Below are 24,914 nucleotides of genomic sequence, written 5' to 3'. Positions count from 1 at the left end.
ATCAGTCTGATCAGTCTGAACTTTGAGAGTCAAAATCTGCTAAGTTTGCAGCTGAAAATATTGGAGGAGCTTACTGAGGCAGAAATGACTGAAGCCCCAGAGCTGATAAGATCATGTACTATGCACCCTCCAAAATCTTCTGAGTTTCACCCTGAGCAACATTTTGGTCCTAGAAATTGCAATAAAGTATGGGCCAAGTGCCTTAAGCATGGTTTTAACAGTAGAGTAGTTAAAAGAGAACATTGTATAAGTAATCAGAGCAAGACAAGGGAAAGAGTTGGCCCATTAATTGACAGAGAGGTAAAACTAATAGAGGCATGCCAGTTTCATGGTGGGTTTGGTTTTTTTTCCTTCCTCAGCATTCATTAAAAAAAGGCTGGCTGTGTTCTGAAGACTAGCATAATTAAAACTAGTGAAGAGGCTTTAAGAACAGGTTAGAGTCTGCGTAGATGAGTCAGGTATTTTCAAATTGTCTGGCACAATTAATTCACTATGGAGTACTTAAGAGATCTTAGAACCTTCCCTTATGAGCTTTGAGAATTAAAGGATAAAAAGCGAAATGTAGGGGAAGGGAAGAAACTTTTGTGTCTGTCTTTCAAAAAAACACATAGACACCCAGGGAATTATAGACCAGTCAGGCTAAATTTAATTCCCGGAAAGACGCTTGAGCAGATAATCTTTTTGGAATCACCCAGAAGATAAAAAGATGCTAAACAATGGCCAAAACAGATTTGTCAAGAATAAATAATTGTAAAGCAATCTAATTTCCCTCTATGACAAGATGACAAGTCCGGAGGAGAGGGGGTAGGTGATAAGTGTGATGTTTTACGACTTATAAAAATATTAAAGGTGTTCCTAAAGAAACGTACAGAAACTTGATCTTGAGGAAGATGCTATAAGAGCAATCTCTAACCAATATTCCTGCCACCAAGGTTAATTGACATCAGATCAGTTATATATTTGTTTTTAAAACAAATGCTGAAGCAAAAAGTCATCAAAAAGTATGATATGTTTTATCCTTCTCTGGCTTGGAATTAAAATTTCACAGAGTAGTTATCAGTGCTTCACTGTCAAACAAGAAGGATGGGATTCTGTCAACTGGTTTTCTCTAGAAAGATAAGGTGTTCTCTAGATAGTGGGATAGAGAAAATGTTTATTAAATCTACAGTTGATACCTACTTGAGAAAAGCTGCAAGCACTTTGCAGAGGACAGGATTAGGTTTGAGAATGATCTTGACAAGTAGAGAAAGGTTTTAATAGAAATATTATGTAAGTGAAAAAGTCCAAAACAGCTATCTAGGCAGAAGATCTCTGAAGAAAGATACAGGAAGCACTACAATGAACCACAAACTGGGTAAGTGTCAAGAAGGTCAAACTGTTTGACATACTGTGAAAAATAGAAAGGAAGCGAACAGCTCTCATGTCACCACCCCTGATGTAATGCAATATTGACACTTAAGACACAGAGTAAACTTCAACACTACTTAATACTCGTTAAGTATGTAAGTTGGATCAGGTCTAATATCATCTTCAAGAAGTAAGTAGACCAGAGACATCTATTAAAAAGTTCAGTAATTTAGAAACATGTTTTATGAGAAAGATTAAAAGTGGAAAACAGTGGAATAAACTGGGTAGGTTGTTGAACCTTCATCATGTAGGGTTTGTTAAGATAAGACTAAACAAACACAACATAGGGATTCTTGGTCTTCCTTTGGAACAGAGGGATGGACTTCATGTCTGTCAGAGTCACTTAAGAAATGTTAAAACTGCAGCTTTCAAGGCTTTACTAGAGTGCTGGACTTCAAAGTCTTTCCATTCCTCTTGAAAGGTAAGCAACAATTTTCTGTGTCAGACTGCAAACTCAATTTAGTGTGATTCATTAAAGCCTTCAGGTAATGCAAGGTCCAGTTAAAGCTTCCTTAAATTCAGGTGATTTTTATAGACAATGTTGAGTCCTGAGTCTTTGACTTTAGTAGAGCTCCATCCTTCCTTTTGCAGCCCCGTGCAGATTTTCTCCTTTCCCTGTGCAGACAGTGAAAGCATAGAAAAAACTGGAGGAAATAATTAATTGGCTGCCTGGAAGCAGTGAGCGATGGGAGCCGCCAGCAGCAGAGGGGGAGAACATGTGATGGCTGGGCAGAGCCCAGGCCCACTGCAAGGGAGTAGGGCAGGCCCAGAGGTCAAGGCCAGGCTCAGCCAAGGGTGCAAGACCATCAGGCAAGTAAGTCCGTGGCGATGTGGCAGGTCCAAGGCCAAGCTGGAAAGTCAATCCACAGGTCAGGGTCAGGTCTAGTGGTTGCTGTGCAGGTCCATGACAGAGACTGAAGACACAAGACTAATGGTGTGGGTGGAGGTCCCAAAGGAGGGACCATTAAGGCCTGTTAGTGACCTCCAGGTGCTGGCATAAGTCTATATATCCACTGAGACCATAATTTTCCCTCTAAAGGAACATCAGACTAAACTACCCAAGTACTGTTTAAACTATTAATTTTCCTAACATTTTCTGAAAGTGAAAAAATTGTTGAATAGCATCTAAAACTTATCTCTTTGTTGTAAAATCTCACTGAGTTTAGGAAGTGATTCTTCTATGCTGAAAATGCATTACAAACCACTAGACCAGAAGTAACTGAATGTCATCTCTGTTTACTCATATAAAATAAAATAAGCAGAAATAAATTAATGGGGTCTTTAAAAAAGCCTGTGTAGTAACTCAGATGGTTTTACTCCTAGCAGCAAGAGAGCGCAATGCTCTCTCCCATTTTTCCATCTCCCAGAAAGACTATCAGTTTGACAAGTCTTCCTTTTTTTTTTTTTAATGTAGAACAATTTGCATATCTATCTCAATTTCCTCCAGTTGTCCTTCCACCTAAACACATGTGGGGATAGATATTGCCTTCTTGTCCATGTTATATAGAGAAGACTTCATACCCATATAGTTTAGTCAACAGGAACCCTAATTGTATCTCTTCAGCTGCCATCTAACTTCTGGGTTTTTTTGGCTGTTTCCTTTTTTTCTTTAGCTGGATCACTGTCTCCTGTCTCTTTGTAATTTGTACTATGATCTTATATCCCGATAATTAAAGCTCACATACTTGTCCACAAGTGAGCTGCCCCTGAAAGTCATAAACCTGTTTTCTGGTTTACCTTGCCTTGTAATGAGGCAGTTTTCTCAATCACTTAGATTATCAGTCCTACTCCAATTTATCTCTGGAGGCCAAAATTACAGAGGATCTCTTGCTCCTCTGGGAACCCTTGCTGCAGAGACTTCGCATTTCCTTTTACTTGGTGGAAAAACTTCTCTTTCTTATAAACACGTTACATCTTCCGTATTCTCCAGGTGACATACAGAGAAAAAAGGTAGGTAGAGAGAATGGAGAAGCTTATGCTAGCATGCTTTCAGTTCTTGAAGCACACGGGCAATATCTATATATCCGATACTGCTAGCATGGCTTGAGGCTCCCTTTCTTGGCGTTGCTTGGATCCCAAGGATTATGACTTTTCAAGTGACCTGAATTCTATGGTTGCTAGTAGCACAGCTCACTATTAGTATCCTTTGTAAGTTATTTAGGTCTGTTTGTACAACCAGAAATGTCTCTTCCATTGGATTAATGTTTAAATTGAGTAAGTCATCTTGGTATAAGGGTAATGTACAAATGTTATCAGTTCTGTTACTTAACTAGGACAGGCTCATATCCGTTGTGCTTCTGTGTCCTAGATTTTGTGGATTGCTGCCTTGTTCTCATCCTCTGAGAGAAGATTCTGTTTCAAAAGTTAATAATTCTATGGCAAAGGTATATAAATGAGGTTACAAAATAATTTCAAGATTTTCAGCTTTAAGTGTTTGTTATGGCATATAATCATAGGATAATGTAGATTGGAAGAGACCTCAGTAGGTTGTCTGGTCCAACCTGCTGCTGAAAGCAAGGCTAGCTTTAGCGTTTATCATCCCGGAAGAATTACAGCTGTTGAGTACACAGTTCTCAGAAAAGTCCTGACTGTGTCCTCTTTCCAATTCCCAAGTGAGCTTTCAGCTGATTGGAGATTATGCAGCAATTGGTGCCTCCAGTTTTGCTCCTGTCTAGCACTACCTGATTGGAATTGTATTTTGAATTAGGCAAACCAAGTGATATTCCTGTGGTCTGTCTTTGCTCTGTTTCATGTTTCAGTGGAAAGAGTCATGAGAATGAAGACATACTTAACTATCAATAACTGAAAACTGTTGGGACCCACCAGTTGTAGAACATGTAAAGGCTTCAGAATATGACTGTGAAACAGAAAAACGTGTAATCACGTACTGGTTTTCAGATAATGCTGTATTTGCTAACCAGCAATTCTAGTTTACCTTACTTCTTCAGTATTTTATTGTTCTTCCCTGCATATAGCTCATTTTATTCATACACATTATTTGGTGCATAGTATGTTTCAAATGGAAAGTTAGCACTTCATTTCACTTGTACACTAAGAGGGATTCTGGCTTCCTTGTTTTGTGTTAGGAGACTTTCTCTAGACTGGCTTCAGTTGTTTCTTTTTGCTCCCTTGTCCTGTTAAAATTCAGTGAAACTGCATTTTAACTTCACATTTGGGGGCATATTCATGATATCTGTAGATTTTTTAAAATGTATATTTCCCTCCCACTGAGTAGCATGTCTGGGATTGTTTTGAAAACAAGTTAAATTCTGATCATCTCAAGTGACTCTTTGTTTTTCTGTATTTCTTAAGAGTCATCTGTTTATGTGATTTCTCTGCTTCTTCCTGGAAATATTGAGAACTCCTAATGTAATTTTATCTGTGTAGGTGGCATTTCAAAAAGACAGAAGAAATGAGAAGTGTGCAGTAAGCTAATGAAATAGATTAACAATGTGAAAAATAAAAGATAAAATATCTTCTCTTGTGACTCTATCACATTCTTCACTGGGTTTAATAACCTAAAAATACCTTGGTGACAAATACTAAAGAGAAACAGCCCTTGTAAGTGGACAAAATAGCACTTTTGTTTTGCTGCCATGGTTAACACTCTTAGGTTTTCTTAAGGTTGTGCTGCATTTTGTACATCTACTTCAAAAATCAGAAGGTTGTTAGGGTCCATTTTACCTAAATTGAAAGCATTTAACATCTATAAATTCCTATTCTCATCCCAGAAAATGCAATACTGGAAAACAGAAAAAAAGAAAATTGTTCCAAAGAAAAGCAGCTAGTAAACAAGCCTTCTCAAAGTAGTATTTGTCTTTTCCTGTAGAGAAAGCAGAATGGAAGCCTTATTAATCTAGAAGTTTATTTATTGTAGCCTTGGTCTGTCACTGGGGAATCTGCAAACTAGGGTCTGAGTTAGTGGTCAGTTCTGATAAGAATTCATTGGATAAACAGATGCAGTGAGAGAGTTATTGAGGGGCTGAGAGGGATTAGTCATGGAAAAGAAATGAGATATCTGGTGACCTTTCAAATTTCAGCCAGAAAACAAGCTTGAGACACCAGGTTTTGATGGCTGTAGGTATACATTGTGCAGACTTCAAGGTGTGATTACACTCTTTGACTTCTCAGGCTTGGCTTCTAAGGAAAGACAGAAGAGCAGAGATTGCCACTCTCCATCACAGTTGCCAAGAGGTTTTAGGGCAGCAAGAAAAATATTACTTTTTCTCCAAGAATGAGCTTGGAAGCATCAAATTTACCGGATAACAGCAATGTTTAAGTTGGAAGCTCTGAATAGTACCCATTGATTTCATTCTAGAAGGAGCCCTGTACCTTCAACTTTGAGAGCAGAAAAGTAGAAAAAAGAGGCAGAAGATAAGAGATGTGAGACACAGAAGGCAGTCAAAGAGAAATATGGGAAAAGGCATGCAGAGCAGAAAAACTGAGACGTTATAACTGTCATTGTTTAACTGTAGAACTTTTCAAAGTATCTCTTCCTAATGTTTCTTATTTTTTCAAGGTGTCTTGTCTTCCTCCTGTATTCTGTCCATCTTTTTGTTTGTTTTCTGCATCATTTCATTCTTTCCACAAAGCCTTTCAGATTCCTTTTACTGGTTCATATTTTTGTCCCTAAAGGAAATGAAAAGACCTCCGTCTGCTATGTCTTTCCTTCCCTGGTTCCACCCAGGATTTTCTCCCATCTCCATGTGCTCAGCTGTTTTTGAAGAAGGAGCAATCTTATCCTAACATAGGTTGCTATAATCAGGACAAAAGAAACAGATAACTTCTGCCTAGTATTCAACAGTAGTTATAAAGATGACTGGAAATAAAATAAGTTGTTAGGCCTTCTTTGGAATACTAATATGAAGTTTTTGAGGAAAAAGTTGTCATTTTTTTCATTGTTACTGGGCAGTTATTGGCTGTGTTTGAAGAATGCTTGAGATGCCTTGATATGGCCTTAAATATTCTTTAAGCATTTGTTGAAAATATATACTGTATAAAACAAAGACTTTTTAAATTTTTCTTTCACTGGCTTAAAAAGAAAAGCAAAAGCAAAATTTCACCAGGCTTGGATGTATACCTTGAAAGCTGTGAACTACTGATGTAAAAATGCTAGCAAAACTAAGTCTGTATTTAAGCCAACTTCACACATTATGAAGAAATGAGGTTTTGTTTGTTTGCTTGGCTTTTTCCTTTGCAATGTATTTTAGGTTCCTGATCTCAAGAAGCCCCAATATTCTTTTCCCAAAGATAGTTTCAGTGAGTTCGATAAACAGAAATACGGAGATTCTGTCCTCCTTGTGGTTTCTAAATTGCCCTGCAAAGCAGAGGTACAGGCACAGATGTGCCTGGGATCTTCCTTCATATTGCCTTATTCCTGGTTCGTGCCTGATTTCTACAGGAAAATCTTAGGAACAACTTACTTCAAGTTCTCTTGAGCTTATGAAGAAGAATGAGTTCCCCTGTTCTGTCTTATAATTATTTGTTCCTATAATTCAAGTTGATACATGAAGATCTTCACAAAAAGGCAGTCTCTGAAAGTGACTTCTGCTTATATCACAGGATGCTATTCATATAAATGGGAAACTGTATCTTCACTGGTGTATAAGTGGCTTAAGGGGGAAGAATCACTGCAGTAATTTAAAATGGAAAAGACCGAGACATTTCTTTCAGCAAGAAATTTCAGAATCTGAAGGGAAGATATTTAGGCATATAAAATATAGGTGGTGACTGGCTGGAATTTTCTGAAGGGCATGCATAAGTTTCTTTTTGGCCTTTTGTGCAAAGGACATGCTAGGAAACTTTTTTTTTCTTACGGCAGTAGTATTTTATCCAATATTTTTCATGTTTTCTTCTGTTCCTAATACATTTTTAAATTTTTTTTTAGCTTCCAAAAACAAAAAAAAAAAAGAGGTTAGAACATCACCTGGCAGAGAATTAGAGCTATGCAGTAGTATTACATGTTTGTGCCATCCTGCACTGATGATTTGCACTCCACTGTCACCTTAAGAGGCCCCAGGGTTCCCATGAACTGAATAAGTCCTTATCAAACTTCAGGTGTCTTGAACAAAACCAAAACAAACTTAAAAATTTTTTTAGAGACTGGTCACCATTCCTTCATGTTTAAACCTTATATTGTGCATGTGCGATGGGTTGGTATTTGCAACACAAGATAAAGGAGTATAATGATCAGTACCTTCTATGCATCTAGTGCCTCGTGGCTAAAAAACTCCTTATAGTTAATTTTCCTAATTGATCTGATATAAAAATCATCACTTTATCTGAAACCAAGACTAATCCAGACTCAAAGAAAAAAATTCCCATTTACATTATACTGAAAAAATGTTCCAAGACAATGCTTGTTGTAACAGATGTTAGCATTGCACATTGAAATTTTATTGCTTATACCACAGCATTGTCCTAGTTCTGTTTTGGTTTTTGCTATGCTTTGGTTCTTGTTTTTTAGAAAATGATAATACAAGGATGAAATTTGATTCTAAACAGTGATTTAACTTGCAAGCATTCCGCACACACAATAGTTTTGATTGGGTATCTAATTATCTTCCATTCATCAGGCAATTGCAGGATATTTTCAAATTAAAATCGATGGTGCAGTGATAAAATTTAGAAGTGGGCACAGTTGTGCACATGATGTAGATGAGTAGTAGGAAAATGTGATATTGTCCAAATCAGAAGAGAATAAGATCACTTCACTGAAAATAATTTCTGCAAAAGTTTATCAAAATTCAGTCTTGATAGCTAAGAGGTTAAAATAAATTCCTGGAAAAGTCATGGAATGTCTTTTGGAATGATGAACATTCCCAGAAGAGTAAGCAAATTTAACAGAATCCATTCCCTGTGAAAGGTAATCTGCAAGCATTGGAGTCAAGCAGCTGTTAAACTGCTTGAAGTTAGCACGTGCAGCACTGGGGCCATTACTTAAGTTTGATTTAAAAATATGTCCATATCCTATCACTTTCATTATGAATGATTAAAGCTAGAATTAGCTCAGGATATGAGAGTAATTTTTAAGTGTTCTTGTGTGTTTTATTCAGTGCTATTGTCTGTTCATGGATACATTTATTTACTGTTTTGTTTTTTGTTTTATGGGTTTTTTTAAATAATCTTTTCCTAAGAACTGTGATTATTGCTGTATTATTCTGGTCGTGTCCAAGCCATGTTTATAACATCTTTTCTCTGACTTCATTCATGCTTTTAGATGGTTTTGTGATGATTCAGGATTGAGTTTCATCAGATTATAGAACCTCTTGTGCCATGTGAGGAGAGTGGAACCTTTGCAGGGCGAGAGAAAAGGATTTAAGAAAAGACATCACGGTCATCCCTCTTGGACTGCAAATCTAGAAATGTAAGAGAACATATGTAGTGTTACACAGTCACAATTCTGCCCTCTTTTCATGTTATTAATTTACTCTGTAGAAAAGGAGAAAAGGATCTAAGATGAGGATTACTACTACTCTTCTAAGATTTTTTTGCGTATTCTCAGTCTTCCCCAAAACATGTATCTGCCCTGTCATTAATACAATGCTATTCATCCTCTGATTGTCTTTGCTACAGTGTTGCACTGGGGATCTTGAGTGAACTGGTGATGTGGACCACTCTGTAGCATACAGCTCAGGCAGGCAGTCTCCCAGAGAAATAAGAACGTAAGCTGTTAACATCTGGCCAGTGTTTGTTCATTTGTCTGGAGCAGGCAGATTGAGCTGCATATAGTTTGGCTTCCAGTGCAGTTTCATGTTTTATTTACTCCCCTTTAACTGCAGGCTGCTGGTGAAAGGGGCGGTCCTCTTTTGCCCCACAAGTTTCTGCCTTCTCTGTTGCACTTGATCTTAGCAGTCATTCCACGTGTCATGGAATCATGACCTCATCCGTCCAAAGCTATTCTTCCATTTGCAGAGTGACTCAGGCTCTGTGGTTATAACTTTCCCTGCAGTTCTCATGTCCTTTGGAAAAGTGGGAGCTTAACTTTCATGGAATCTTATTGGACATCACTCAGGGTGAAGATTTTGTATGGTGGGAGCGTGAAAGCCAGTGTGAATACTTTATTTTTTGGTTTTGAGACGTTTGTTCACCTCCAAGAGGGAGTGGGGCACATAACAGATCTAGGTATTTCTGCTTGCCAGGACAGAGTGCTTCTACAATGAATTTCCTTTGGTCTTTGCAAAAATAATGACCATACAATCAAAATGAAACAGGGAGAAGTTGTCAATGTTACAGTGGGACTTCTAGAGGTTTTGAACACTACTGAAGTTCTAGATTTAGCATGGTTCTTCTGGGTCCTAGTAAGTATTTAGATTCCGTGAGAATATGCGAAGGTCATAGAATTACAATATAGGAAATGGGGAGAAAGCAGAAAGATAGAACCTTAGCCTAGGTTTATTCCTCTTCATAGGAAATGGTCTGTGCACGTTCAGCTACAGAGTAAGGGGGCATTTGTAGGTGAGAAGTGTCCTACATGGTTAAACAGAATGTCTTTTATCTGAGTGAGAAAGTGTCTTTGAGAGATGTGACCTGGGAACTTTAATGACATTCCTCATTACCACCCATTTTCTTAAGACTTTTTATTTGCCACTGGCATATTCTGAGCTTGTTTGCTCCTAGTGACTCGTGCTAGGCTAATAGTGTACATGAAAATTACTTTCTAAACACTTCCGTAGCTCCAAATTGTGGCTGACAAAAATCAACCTTGTCACAGATCAGTAAAATAGTTTGAGCTACTGACCTGTATCAAAACTTTTAGAAATGCAGGACACATCAAATCTTCTGCCTTAGGTCTTGTACCAAAACCAACTTCAAATTGACATCACAAATCTAATTCCAAGTCCCAGAAAACCATTATTTTCCAAGCCAGTTTAGACACACGTATGGATTATAGGAGCATTCTGAAACCTAAACTATTACTCTAAAGTACAAGGTATGTCTTTAAATCTGAGTTAGCTGTATCTGAAGATGTCCAGTCTGTTTGAGGTGACTATATGTGGGACATCAGTAATGTTCGTAGTGTTTTAGGAGTCCACCGAATTTTAGAACAGTTGAGGTTGGAAGGAACCTCTGGAGGTCGTCTGGTCCAAACCCCCTGCTCCAGCAGGGGCACCTAGAATCAGTTGCCCAGGACAATTTCCAGACAGCCCTTTAGTATCTCCACAGATGGAGACTCCGCAGCCTCCCTGGGCAACCTGTGCCAGTGCTTGGTGACCCTCACAGTTAACAAGTGTTTCCTGATGTTCAGATGGAACTTCCTATGTTTCAGTTTATGCCCGTTGCCTCTGGTCCTGTCCCTGGGCACCACTGAAAAAAGCGTGGCTCCATCCTCTTTGCCCTTCCTTTCAGGTATTTATGCATGCTGATGAGATCCCCCCACAAGCCTTCTCTTCTCCAGGTTGAACAGTCCCAAATCTCTCAGCCTTTCCTCACAGGAGAGATGCTCCAGAACCTTAATCACCTTTGCGGCCCTTCACTGGACTCTATTCAGTATGTCCATGTCTCGTACTGGGGAGCCCAGAACTGGACCTGGCAGTCCATCTGTGGGCTCACCAGTGCTGAGTATAAGGGAAGAATCACCTTCCTCAACCTGACTGCTGTGGCAACACTCCTCCTTATGCAGTCCATATACCATTAGTCTTCTTTTCCACAAGGGCCCATTGCTGGCTTATGTTCAACTTGGTGTCCACCCAGGTCCTCTTCTGCCAAGCTGCTTTCCAGCTGGTCAGCCCCCAGCATGTATTGGTGGATGGTGTTGTTCCTTGCCAGCTCAGGACTTTGCACTTGCCCTTGCTGAACTGCATGAGGTTTGTTTCTGTCATCGCAGCTCTCCAGCCTGTTGAGGTCCCTCTGGATGGCAGCACAACCCTCTGGTGTATGAACCATCCCTCCCAGTTCTGTGTTCTCAGCAAACTTGCTGAGTGTACTCTCTGCCCTATCTTCCAGATCAGTAATGAAGATATTGATCAGAACTGGATCCAATATGGACCCCTGTGGTATGCTGCTAGCTATTGGCCTCCAGCTAGACTTTATGCCATTGATCACCACCCTCTGGGCCCAGCCATTAAGCCAGTTTTCAATCCACTTCACTGTCTGCTTGTCCAGCCCATTAGCCTCTCTATGAAGATCTTATGGGACAATGTCAAAAGCCTTGCTGAAGTCTAGGTAGACAACATGCTCCATCACCTTCACAGGTATAGATGTGAGACTGACTAGTCTGTAGTTTCCCTGACATTTCCTTTCCTCCAGTCTTCAGGCACTTCTCCCAGTAGCCATGATCGTTCAAAGATTATTGACCCACTACAATATCACCTGTATTGGTGTGCTCAGTGATTATTACCCATAAGCTCTCAGTTGGCTCACCATCCATCCCTAGGAAGAGCTCCATATACTCTAGCTATTCTCCCTCATAATGGGCAACTCCATGTCCTCATCTTCCCAGCATCCTTCCTAAAGAGCCTGTATCCCTCCATTGCAGCACTGCAGTTACGTGATCCATCCCACCTCATCTGTGGGCCCACCAAAATCGTAGCCCTGCAACAGCACACAGGTATTGAAGTCACCATGTTTATTCTCCATGCTACATGCATTAGTGTACAGGCATTTCAGAGAGGCACCCCAGCATGCTGATTTCCCAAAAAGGATTTGGGAGATTTCTCCATAATGGTGCCTTGCAGGCACTTCCTTTCTTACATGCAAATGCTGGAGGTGACCCTGTTCAAGCCCTGTTTTGTTGATTTTGTGATCCTTTTTAGTCACATCACTCCAGGGCCTTTGCTCATCAACCCTCCCTGTCCATCACTCTTTCACAGGGCTGCAGGTAACTCTCTCTTCTCTGTTGTTCCTAGTTTAAAGTGCCTCTTTACCAGGTCAGCCATTCTACTGGCAAAGATACCATTGCCCCACTTAGCGAGAGGCAAAGAGGATTCCATAGTTGTAGAAACCAAAACCCTGTTGCCAAGAAAATGCATGTCCACAATCGGTTGTGGAGCTAATCAGCCTCCTCCTCATAGCCTTTTCACTTACTGGAAGGGAAACACCACCTGGACCCCATGCCCCTGACTATTGCCCCCAGAGCTCTGAAGTCACTTTTGATACTCTTTAGGCAGCAACATTGGTGCCCACATGGAAGAACAGCAGGGGGTAATAGTCAGAGGGTCAGACAAGCTTTAGCAGTCCCTCCACAAGATCCTGAATCCAAGTCTGCAGCAAGCAGCAAACCTCAGATGGGTGCCTCTGTTCTCCACAGCAAGGAGCCACCCATTACTATTTCTTTCCACTTGTCCCTGGTGGTCTTACATGGTTTAGGGTCAATTGACCCAGATACTTTGCTTGAAAGCACATCTGGCTCCTCTTCAACATTGAGGGTGCTGAATCACTCTCATAATTATAAGCCTTTAGGTGGAACAGGAGACTTCCTCTTGATGCCAGAGGTCACCAACTTGGGACAGACACTGGCTGCATCTCCACTGCAGCAGAGGGTCCAGAGCTATTCACACTGTAGTGTCTCTAAGAAGACCCTGTCCGTCTCTCTCTTTCATCTTCTCTGATCTTGTGCAGCCTGATGATTTTCTTCTGTAACTCTTCTACTTAGTGACACAGCCCTTCAAAGACAGCACATTACCTTCAGAACAGAGGTCCATCTCTCCTAGCACCAGAGAGAGGCTCCAGGCACTCTATGCAGGCTGGAACTTGGAGAGCTGCATCCACCATCCAAAGCACCATGTGAGTTAAAGCCTCTACCCTTGCAGGGTCAGCTGCTCCAAAACCTGCTGGGAAACTACTCTGTGGTGTGTCATTACCATACCTGAGACTGTTTATGCTGATTTGCACAGTTATGTCTCTCTTCTACCTCCCCTTTCTTCTTCATTGCACCCTTGCTGTACAAGCAGACTGCTTCTGGGAGCTGTGCTGTGGGCCTGGCTCCTATACAGGTCTTTCCTGAGCACCAGCTGAAAGGGTTCTTGACCATTTGTAATTAGAAGGCAGCTGCAACAAAGGCTCTAGGCACCTTGGGTCAAGGGCATCTGATCACACTCATTAGGAGTTCCTAGAAGTTCCTTGGGCTCATGCCCTCATGGCTCCCCTTATCTCATCCTTGCCTGACAGCAGCAGGCACCTTCAAGTTTCTCAGAGGGTTCCCAGGAGATCTCTGATGATCCCAGACCTTGTCCCCAGAGGGTCTGAAAGCAAAGCCCAGAGACTGCTGCACAGACTGCTGCGTCTGCATGGGATGCAGGAATAGCAAAGCCTTGAAAGAAAGAACAAACAGGGAGGCAGAGGGCAGGAAAGATAAATCACAACATAGTTTTATCAAAGGATGATTATGTCAGAGATGGTAAGATAATTGATTTCTTAGAACTACTAGAGCAGATTTTAATGCTTAGCTGAAATCCGTGTTGGTTGGTACAGTGCCCTGCGGGAGCTGGGTGGAACAGAGAGGGTAGGATGGATACAGGGGGTTCTAAGGCAGTTCAGGAACACAGCCAGAGGGAAGACTACAGCAAATAGTATTATAAGGATATTTCTCAGGATAGAGAATTTGGCAGTGCCTTTTTTTTTTTTTTAAAGGAATAGCACTGGGACCAATTGTTTTCAGTATGTTAATTTGGGGAGAACGAAGTATAAACTTGTGAAAGTTGTAGATGACACAGGGAATAAAGAAATTCCAATAACAAGAAGAAACATATCATCATAAAGGATGGTCTGTATGATCTTGTTAACAGGAATCAGAAAACAAAGTGTAGAACTTCACATGTGGTAGGCTTTACATGTGGTAAGCTTCCTAGAATTTCCAGGATTTTAATTTAACAGATCCCAGCTGTTGCAGGACACTAAGATATTGGTGATGCTTTCAAATTCTCTCCCTTTTAAACTCTCTTCCTTTGGAACATTATAGCTGTAGCCTTTAATGTTTTATTACAGATTTCAGTTTTGGTTCTGGAAAGTGTTTTACAGCCTGCAGCGTATGAAGAGACTCCCCATGTGTGGATTTTTTTAATCTATGTATCAAATGTTTGGTTGTGCTAGGCAGTTCCTTTCAGTGATAAGTTCTTGTGGATTTTAATCATAGAATCATAGAATGGTTTGGGTTGGAAGGGGCCTTAAAGACCATCTAGTTCCAACCCCCCTGCCATGGGCAGGGACACCCTCCACTAGACCACATTGCCCAAAGCCCCATCCAACCTGGCCTTGAACACTTCCAGGGACAGGGCCTCCACAACCTCTCTGGGCAACCTGTTCCAGTGCCTCACCACCCTCACAGTAAAGAATTTCTTTCTAACATGTAATCTAAATCGACCCTCCTTCAGCTTGAACCCATTACCCCTTGTCCTGTCACTACACTCCCTCATAAACAGTCCCTCTCCATGTTTCCTGTAGGCCCCTTCAGGTACTGGAAGGCCGCAATTAGATCTCCCCGGAGCCTTCTCTTCTCCAGGCTGAACAACCCCAACCCTCTCAATCTGTCCTCACAGGAGAGGTGCTCCAGCCCTCTGATCAGCTTCGTGGCCCTCCTCTGGACTCGCTCCAACAGCTCCATGTCTCTCCTGTACTGGGGCCCCCAGAGCTGGACGCAGTACTCCAGGTGGGGTCTCACAAGAGCGGAGTAGAGGGGCAGGATCACCTCCCTGGACCTGCTGGTCACACCTCTTTTGATGCAGCCCAGGACACGGTTGGCTTTCTGGGCTGCAAGCGCACACTGCTGGCTCATGTTGAGCTTCTCATCAATCAATACCCCCAAGTCCTTCTCCTCAGGGCTGCTTTCAATCCATTCCTCGCCCAGCCTATAGTTGTGCTTGGGATTGGGCCCACCTCTCCAGCCTGTCAAGGTCCCCCTGGATGGCATCCCTTCCCTCCAGCGTGTCAACCACACCACACAGCTTGGTGTTGTTGGCAAACTTGCTGAGGGTGCACTCGATCCCACTGTCCATGTCACCGACAAAGATGTTAAACAGTGCCGGTCCCAGTACCGACCCCTGAGGAACACCACTCGTCCCTGATCTCCGCTTGGACATTGAGCCGTTGACCACAACTCTTTGAGTGTGACCATCCAGCCAATTCCTTATCCACTGAGTGGTCCATCCATCAAATCCATAACTCTCCAATTTAGAGACAAGGATGTCATGCAGGACAGTGTCAAATGCTTTGCACAAGTCCAGGTAGATGACATCAGCTGTCCTTCCCTTATCCACCGACACTGTAACCCCATCACAGAAGGCCACCAAATTTGTCAGGCACGACTTGCCCTTAGTGAAGCCATGTTGGCTGTCACCAATCACATCCTTATCCTCCATGTGCCTGAGCATAGTCTCCAGGAGGGTCTGCTCCATGATCTTTCCAGGCACAGAGGTGAGACTGGCCGGCCTGTAGTTCCCTGGGTCTTCCTTTTTTTCTCCTCTTAAAAATGGGGGTTATGTTTCCCCTTTTCCACTTGGTGGGAACTTCGCTGGACTGTCAGGACTTCTCAAATATGATGGCGAGTGGCCTGGCCACTTCATCTGCCAGTTCCCTCAGGACCTGTGGATGCATCTCATCAGGTCCCATGGACTTGTGCACCTTCAGGTTCCTTAGGTATTCTTGAACCTGATCTTCTCCTACAGTGGGTGGTTCTGCATTCTCCCAGTCCCTGCCTTCTGTGACCTGGGCAGTGTGGCTCAAGCATTTGCCAGTGAAGACTGAGGCAAAGAAGTCATTGAGTACCTCAGCCTTCTCCATATCCTGGGTAACCAGGTCACCCATTTCATTCTGGAGGGGACCCACATTTTCCCTCATCCTCCTTTTCTCACTGACATACCTATAGAAGCTTTTCTTGTTGTCCTTGACATCCCTGGCCAGACTAATTTCCATCAGGGCTTTGGCTTTGTTAACCTGCTCCCTGGCTGCTCGGACAGTTTCTGACACACAGTTTCAGACACACTCCATTCTTAACAAGAATCTCCTTTTCCTGTTCTTTCCTAAATCTAATCGAACAGAATTGTAACCATGAGCTCCTTCTGCAAATGAAGATTTTCAATTTGTTTAATCAGTGTTCTACCACTTTGTGGAGAACTTATTTAATATTTTTTTTTTCTTAGAAAATACTGAATTAATCAAACTCTGACAATTATTGAAAATGTTATGATAATAATCATACTGTTAGGATATTGAAGATACACTTGAAGATGTTATAAGTTCATTTTGAACAATTTTTGCCAAATGCTTCTTTTTATAGTCCAGATCAGACAAGCTACTTGGACATTGTATTAGTATTCCCTGGCTGAATGAATGCATGAGTGCTTCCAGCACACACATTTCTAAACTTTGACTGCAGTCAATACAGTTAAAGAGAACTTGAGACAACCCTTTCTGTAAGTGTCAAAAGCTAAATTGCTACATGTTAAATAGGAGCTACATTAACTAAAAATGTTATTGTAGTGGCTGTCTCGGCTTCATCTCCAGAGCTCTTTGCAATTGCTTTGACACTAGAGGAAGCTTTGAGGACACTCATAAAGCTAGGTCTGTAAAAGTGTTTAGGGTCCTTGTCCCTAGCTTCAAGACCTGCGGAGAGCAGTTGTTCTTCCTCCTTACACAATTGATGAATTAGTGGATAAATTGTTTTTGGATGCCTTCCCGAAATCAGAGTCAGAGATGACAGCACACAGACTAAAGAACTAGCAAAGGTAGCCAAGAGTCAGCCCTGAGATTTCCATGTTATAAATCGTGCCACTTTCCAACGACTTAAAGCCTTCCTCTGGGACTATAGAGATGTGTTTCAGTACATGCAGGATTCACATCCCTGACTCTTTTTCTGGGCTCCAGAGATCTACTGCCTGTACTTCAAAGGCTGAATGGAGGTCAGTTTCTCAGAAAGCTACTTCTGCAGATGATGATATTTTTGCCTTAGCTTCTCCTTCAAGAACACACCAAGGAAGCGGAAATTCTCTTTTCTGTTCCCTTCTCTTTGAATCCTCTGAAAGGAATTTAAACTCACATCAGCCCACCACCAGGACGGAGCCCTAATCAGCAGAGTGGCAGACATCTGCATCCTTTTCTGACAGTAACTCCAAGTACTTTCGCTACTGTAATAAATGGGAGCGCAGCCCATTCCAGAAGGGTACAGTGTAGGTGGAAAACAAGGAATGTGTCCAGATAATCTTAAACAGATGCATAACAAGAAATGCTTGTATTTGCTCTATGCTGCTCTGAGGGAGGAAGGTGGGTGGTGAATTCCTGTACTTCATTCTGCAAATTACACATGTACTAAAGGGAGGAGGATTAGAGAACAGAATTAGGTAGTGTTGTAGAGAATGTTTCACTTCTTAGAAAACTTTTTTTAAGGTTCAGCCTGTATATGGCCATTGAGCTGGCAGTTGTGTGGATGATGAGAAATAAGCAGATGTTGGTTTTTCTCCTGCAGAGACTATTCTAGTCATTCCTTAGATATGCACAGTAAGTAATGTGGCATGAGCGGGAGCAGCTTTACTGTGCCTTTGTTTGCAGCATATAGACATAGTGGAGATTTATTCTGACATGTTTTGCATCCCCAATCTAAATAGGGGTTGCTAAAAGAAACTAAAACTGCGTTGTGAGAGACAAGACGATATATGGCATTAGTATGTCCTAATGAGCAGGTCAAAGCTCCCTTAATAATACTCTGTGATCAAATGCAACTTGCCAGACAGAACAAACAGGTATCAAGGACTGGGGGAAGCTGTTCGGCCATCTCATTTGCATACCCTAGGATGCAGTTACCTTTCCTAATAAATAAATAAACAAGAGTATTTAGAAAAATGTATTACTCATAACGCGTGTGTGAGGACCAGGAGGCTATAGCTTTGCAATTATCAGGAGTGGTGCTTTGCATGGTGATTGCTGAAACTGTGGCTTCCTACAGAAGCAAGAATCCATTCATAAAACAAACCTGCTATTCAATTTAGAACCATACTCCTCCACAGTTCCTCTTGCCTTCAAGCACAGGGCACAGTAAGACTTGTTTGCCGTCACTGGAAGCAGGAAAGTTTTCCCCAGACCTTACTTGGCACACTTTTGCCCCCTTGCTTTGTGCTGAACTCCTTTGAATCTTGTCATGCCTCCAGCTTGAAAACTTCCCTTCTGTCACCTTGTTGTCTGTTGAGGTTGCATGTAGTACAGGTATGGTCTACTGTGATCATCTACAGTGATTCTGTATATGAGATACTAACTGTAAACAAAATGAATCCAGTTGCAGCACCTTTATCAATGAAAAGTGTATCCTTTCATTTCCTCCAAGCCATTTTCATCATTGCCCAGCTTCATCAAGAAGATGTCCACATGTCTTTTCAAGATGTCTTCTCTAAGACTGTAAAACAGTAATTTGTATCAGCATTAAAATCACTAGTAGGAAGGTATTAGGGAGGAAAATCTGTTTGAAAATGCTTAGAACAAATTATATAAATCTGCGTTTTTCCTATGGGGTTTTGTATCCAGTCCTGACAATCACAGTAGGAATTCATGAGTTCAGAGACCCCCAGGCTAGCACTGATCCAAATTGCTATGCTCGTGCCGCATGTTGCTTGTGAAGTTCCCAGCTCTGATATATTTCCTTGACTATACTGAAAAGTTATACTCCTTGTAGTACTGGAGATTGTAGGGCTGTCTGCATCACATTGAAATGGTGTGCCCTGGAGAAGGAGGAGAGGGAAATATAGGAATTATCTTTTGATTATGATACGTGGCAGTATACTCTGTCGCCTTCAGCTCTTCTTTTGCTTTCCAGTTGTTTTCCTCACTTTAGCTTTATTTGTTTAATTTCAGCCTGTATGATGTCTTGATGTACTAGCAAACTAATTTGCCTGCAGCCTAGTAAAAATCTTTTTTTTTTTTGCCTCTGTCAGGTCTAATGATTGCAAAAGTGTTTGCTCTTGCACTGGTGGAAGAGACAAGTGCTCTGTGTTACCCTTGTCAGTCTTGTGCAATTGGTCCTGAGGTCTGTCCTCAGACCAGCTTTGCTTCGCTTGTCCATCTTGCTGAAATGAAAAACCATGGTATTTGCTATGAAGGTTTCTGTGATGGATTCCATCACCCATGGTTTCATGGATGCTTTTGTTTATGTGAATATTAGACACATTAAGACAAATGCTTGTCAAAGGCAAAAAGCAAGAACTTGTCAACACCCTTTCACCTGGAAACTGGTTGTTTTCAGCTTTTCTCTTTGCTTGGAATTACTTTTCCTTTGTGCAGCTCTACAAATACAAAACTAAAGAAATCCCCCCACCCTGACTGCCTTGTTTAATCTAAACTTTGTGTCCTTAAAATGCTTTGCATAAATTGTTTGTTTATTTTTTCCATATAAAATATTTGCCATCAATTTCTTAAATTAACCTCTGATTGAGCCTTTCTTTCTCAGGCAGGATTCCTGTATATTGTTGATCAATAACCTTAGGCAAATTTTTAACTACAAAACTAGGTAAAGATTGATTCTGAATAGGCTTGGTAAAACAGACCTTTTTCCATCTTTCTTATAAAGGAGACTAGATTCAAACTTGGTCCTCTTAAATATTCAATATTCACTGTAGTAAAGGTGTGTGACCTATGTAAAGCTTCAGCTTTAATGATGAACTGAGAACAAGCCAGCACAACTGACTCCTCAAGGCCAGAATGCACCTTTTGCTCACAGGAATTGCTCTGTGTTTGAGATTCATTTTGTGCAATGTTAGCCACCTAAGCAGTGGTGTCCAGCCTAAGCTAATAATTTAGGTTTCCTTTATAGCCCGTGGGGACCTCTCATCCTATGTTGAGGTGTCTCAGTAGAAAAAAATCAATGATACTGTCCAGATTCCTGCTTCTTTCTATTGGCTAACTTAAACTAGGAACCACAGGGGAGGGAGATTATGATCCGCAATTGAGTGAGATAGTGGTAGGCAGGAGTCAAAAGCACAGGGTGCGGGGTGATGGGGACAAGAGAGACTTCAGGAACAATAAAGCAGGGTGAAGGGACACCTGCCTCAAATGTACACGAATGCATGCAGCCTGGGAAACAAGCGGGAGGAACTTGAGCTGCACGTGCAGTCACCAAACTCCATCACTGGAATAACCGAGAGACAGTGGGAGAATTGACATGGCTGGTCTGCTGCGGTGGATGGATGCAAGCTCAACAGGAAACACAGGCAAAGGATGAGGAGGATCGGGCTGCCCTCTGTTGTGAAGGAGCAGCCTGGACACATAGATCTCTTCTACGGGAGGGATGACAGTCTGGCTGAGAGTTTGGCAGAATCAAAGGAGAGGCCAGGAGGGGTGACACTGTGGTGTGAGTTTGTAACGACCCTGTCAGGATAAAGAATTAGACAAAGCTGTGTCTTATCAACTCGAGGAAAATATTTTCCACAAATACAATGTTATACCTTGCAGGAAAAGCACTGTTTAATTCTTCTGATATCATTCCAACTAAGGAGGAGTCCGGGGAGAAACTGCCATAATGCTGATAGTGAAGCAGTCTGGTTCCAAGCAGTTAGAACCTGTAGGATCTGTGCCATCAAATGCTTGGGAGTAAGGGGGAAAGTTGAACACCCCAGTCTCCTTCAGGAACGGGCAGATAACTCACCAATTCCGTAACTTCTGAGCACAACAGGACACGAGTATCAACATTTAATCTGTCTTTTCCAGATGCTAGCACTTTCTCTAACCTCCCTTGTCTATAATCCCTCACCAAAAAATGCAGTAGAGCATTGCTAGGTTGTGACAGCTCTTCTCCTTGTTTGGAGTTTAGTGACAGTAATCAAAGACAACAAACCAAGCAGTCCTGACTAAAAGATGGAACATACTGGGATTCGAATGCTGGCTTCATGTATTTCCATAAGAAGCAAAGGGTTAAATGCAATTAAATGGATTAATTTTTATTTCTCTTGCGGAAATATAATTTCTGCTGAATGAAAGTTTAGCAGTCTCTGGTAATTCATGATGAAGTGATTTACATTTACTAGAAATCCAAGTAACCTTAAACAAGACTCCCAGATCCTTTGATACTATGGTAGAAATTCTATGTCAATTTAAAATAAAACTGTAGACTAGTACTAAATGCACATACATTTTCAATTATCAGTATGAAAGACCTCTTTCCTGCAAAATTTACTGTAAGAATGAAAGACAGGAAAGGAAAAATAATGCAAGTATTTTCACATGTATACAGTATGGAAGTTCTCATTCCAGTCAGCAATGCAAGGAAGGAAAACATTCTCAGCTGTAGTTAGGCCTATCTGCAAACTTTTATCTGTGAAAAAAAAGAAAGCTAAATACAATTGCTTGATAAGCAAATGCTAAACTCTATGGGGCTTGAGATTCTAAGTGTGATCCTGAGTATATGTTGGCAATAAAAAGTTCTCACCTGTCTCCAAGACAGAAAGGGCTTTCAAAAAGGATTTTGCTTATGAAGGCTGAGATTCTGTCAACCTCTATTACATGGTTTTGATGCAGTACTTTCTGATTAAAGCATTATGTCCTCTATTTTGCAGGAGTTCAGACTGATTGATACATTTGTCTGTCATGAAAATTTTTCTTTAAAAGCCTGTTACATACCAGTCGATCTTAATACAGTGTTGTGTAGTATAATGTAAAAAATCTTTCCCTGACATTTATTGCTGAGCATGATGTCATATGGTATGGAATATCCCTTTGGTCAGTTTGGGTCAACTGTCCTAGCTGTGTCCCCTCCCAACATCTTACCTACCCCCAGCCTACTGACTTTGGGGATGGGTGGGAGAGAGGAAGCCTTAACACTGTGCAAGCAAGGCTGCTCTGAAGAAAGTTGACTTCATAACTTCATTCCAGCCAGACCCAGTACATCATGTTACTGCTTTGTGCTCAGGTTCCTGCCAGTGAAATGGAAGTCATCAGTGTTTTTCATCCTTAGAGCTTTAATAGTTAAAAAGGACTTGATGTTTTTGCTTATCTATGGGTATTTATTTTCATTTTGTCAACATAGACACTGAGATGCAAATAAATGAAGAGTATCTTTTGGAATGGGGGTTAGAGTGGTTGCCAGTAAGAAGTTCAAGATATGAAAGCATAATTATCTCTCTAACATGAAATCATTGTTCCGTAGTCAAAACCCAGATATTTTCTTGGTTTGCTAAAGGAAAATGCTACAGAATCCAATTCATATGTGTATAATCCTGTTGTTTCCTATGTAGTCATGCTCGAGAACACCAGAAGGCTGGGAAATGTACTGCATTCTTTGTCACTGTCCTAATGGCTAGCGATACACATTAAAAAATGTGTCTTATTTCATCTTTAACTTCCAGCCACTATATTTTATGTATTTTTGTCTGCTAGATTAAAGAGATTGGAGTTAGAAAATCTCCTGAAGTAGGTAATTTATCATGTACAGACTGTATCATCATGATTCAGTTCTGTCTTAATCCATCTTAGAGCTCATTTACTCTCTTACTGTACAATCTATTTCCAAATTGCAAATCAATCTTATGGTTTTCCTCTAAGTTTTGAGTTTTTTCTTGGCATTGCTTTTAGTGGAAAAACTGGATAGAATTGGCTATCTCTAGTCTTGGGAGAGGACTGTGTAAGGACTCTAGGTACTTTAAGCATATGTCTTTTTTATAAGCATATGTCTTGAAGTGTATGTCTTTTTGCAGGTGGGCACAGATTGCCTTCAATCCATGCTGCAATCTGGATAGATGCTGGAAAACTCTGAACTGTGCCCACCTAGGTGCATGTAGGGCTAAGGATCCCATAGAGCAAGTGGTCTCCAAATGGAGAGATCTGCACCACAGGGGGTGTGCAAGACAATCTGTTGGGGTGCAGGAAAAAAAATAGTTGAACTTCCATTTATTTTTATTTTTATCTAATAAAATAAGGAAGAAATTAAGATATACTAATATTTAATATACAGATTGACACTGGTGCATTTATCAGTCCATATGTCAGATGGTCACATAGGGTTCATGAGGTGCCCTGAGGGAAGAGTGGGTACTCCACAACATGGAGGGGTTGACAGTGGCATCCTTGCTCAATCACTCACTTTCAGTGTATTGTGATGTATTACAGTTTGCATGTGCCCAGTTAAGTGGATTTATGGATTATGTTATCTAGTTTTAACTAAACTACAAAATGGACAAGTGGCTTAAAATGATTCCTGCAAAGAAACTACGGATTGAAGATAATACTGATAATGCTAGCACAAGGGAACAAGAAGAAAATGGCAGGGGTGACACTTTTCCTACTACTAGTATGAGCTCTTTATCGGCCACATTATGGGTAAAAGCAATGACAAGCTAACCAGAGCTGACAAGAAGTCAGCCAAAAAAAAGAGCAAAATTATCAAGAAGACTATTTGAAATGTGGATTTATAGCTACCGTTGCTAATGATGAACCTCACCCTAAGTGTATATTGTGCCTTGACACATTAGCTATTGATAGTATATGAAGCCATCACAACCAGAACACGAAGACAACCCTCTACATTTTTTTCAGTGATGTTTAAATTCATGTGATACTCAATCCAGTACTTTACATAACTAAACATAGTGATAAATGTTTAAAAGCATCTTCTGAAGTTTCTTACTTAATAGCAGAAGACAAAAAGCCACATACCATTGGGGAAACACCTGTTCTTTCTGCTGGAATAAAAATGGCTGAAATAATGCATGGAAACAATATGGCAACAAGCTGAAGTCCATTCCTTTGTCAGCAAATACTGTTGGAAGAGTTGAAGGAATATTGGCATTATTTCCCCCCTCCCTTGAAGGGAAGAACGCAGAAGAATGGAAGCTTGCAATGACAAAGACCAGCAGGAGGAAGAGACTTCCCCCCGAAGCCTGAGGTGCTCTTGCAGAACTGCTTCACTGCTTTGCAGACTGAAGAGGACAGACCTGCCACATCAGGAGAGACGTTAGTAAGGCAGCCCGATCTGCTCCCCATATAACAACCAGCACAATTAAGAAAAGGTGACAGGTGACAGTAGTAGGCGACTGTCTTCTGAGAGGTACAGAGGCCCCCATTTTCTGACCTGTTGCACTCTCTAGAGAGGTGTGCTGCTTACCAGGGGCTTGCATCAAGGATGTCACTGGGAGACTACCAAGCCTTGGACAGTCCACTGACCATTATCTGCTGTTGTTGTTTCACGTGGGCACCAGTGATACAGGCAGGAGCAGTCTGAGGAGTATCAAGAAGGATTACAGAGCCCTGGGAGTGGTGGTAAGGGACTCTGGAGGGCGGGTGTTTTTTTCATCAATCCTCCCAGTCAAAAGGAAGGGCTTTGAAAGGACCAGTTGAATCTGGCGAGTCAACAAATGGTTACAGGACTGCTGCCACAGCCAGGGGTTCAGCTGCTTAGACCATGGGACTCACTTTGAGAAAAACCGGTTTACCAGGGGTGATAGGGTCCGTCTGTCAGCGAAGGGGAACAGCATCTTCAGTCATAGGATTGCCAAGCTGCTGAAGAGGGCTTTAAACTAAAGTTGCCATGGGAGGGGAACTTCAGTGCATCCCACTCCTATCAGTTTGATGCCAGTGCCAGCAATAGATGCCCAGAGCCTGGA

At 41.3% G+C, this 24,914-nt stretch overlaps 1 protein-coding gene across 1 annotated transcript in view; it reads left to right on the top strand.

The window, feature by feature from the left end:
* Positions 1–24,914, top strand: part of GABBR2 (gamma-aminobutyric acid type B receptor subunit 2) — a 488,838-nt gene that overhangs the window by 187,119 nt on the left and 276,805 nt on the right. The window lies entirely within an intron of this gene.

Source organism: Grus americana, chromosome 2 (genome assembly GCF_028858705.1).
Source record: "Grus americana isolate bGruAme1 chromosome 2, bGruAme1.mat, whole genome shotgun sequence".
Lineage (NCBI taxonomy): Eukaryota > Metazoa > Chordata > Aves > Gruiformes > Gruidae > Grus > Grus americana.
This window is presented reverse-complemented; position numbering and strand designations above follow the sequence as displayed.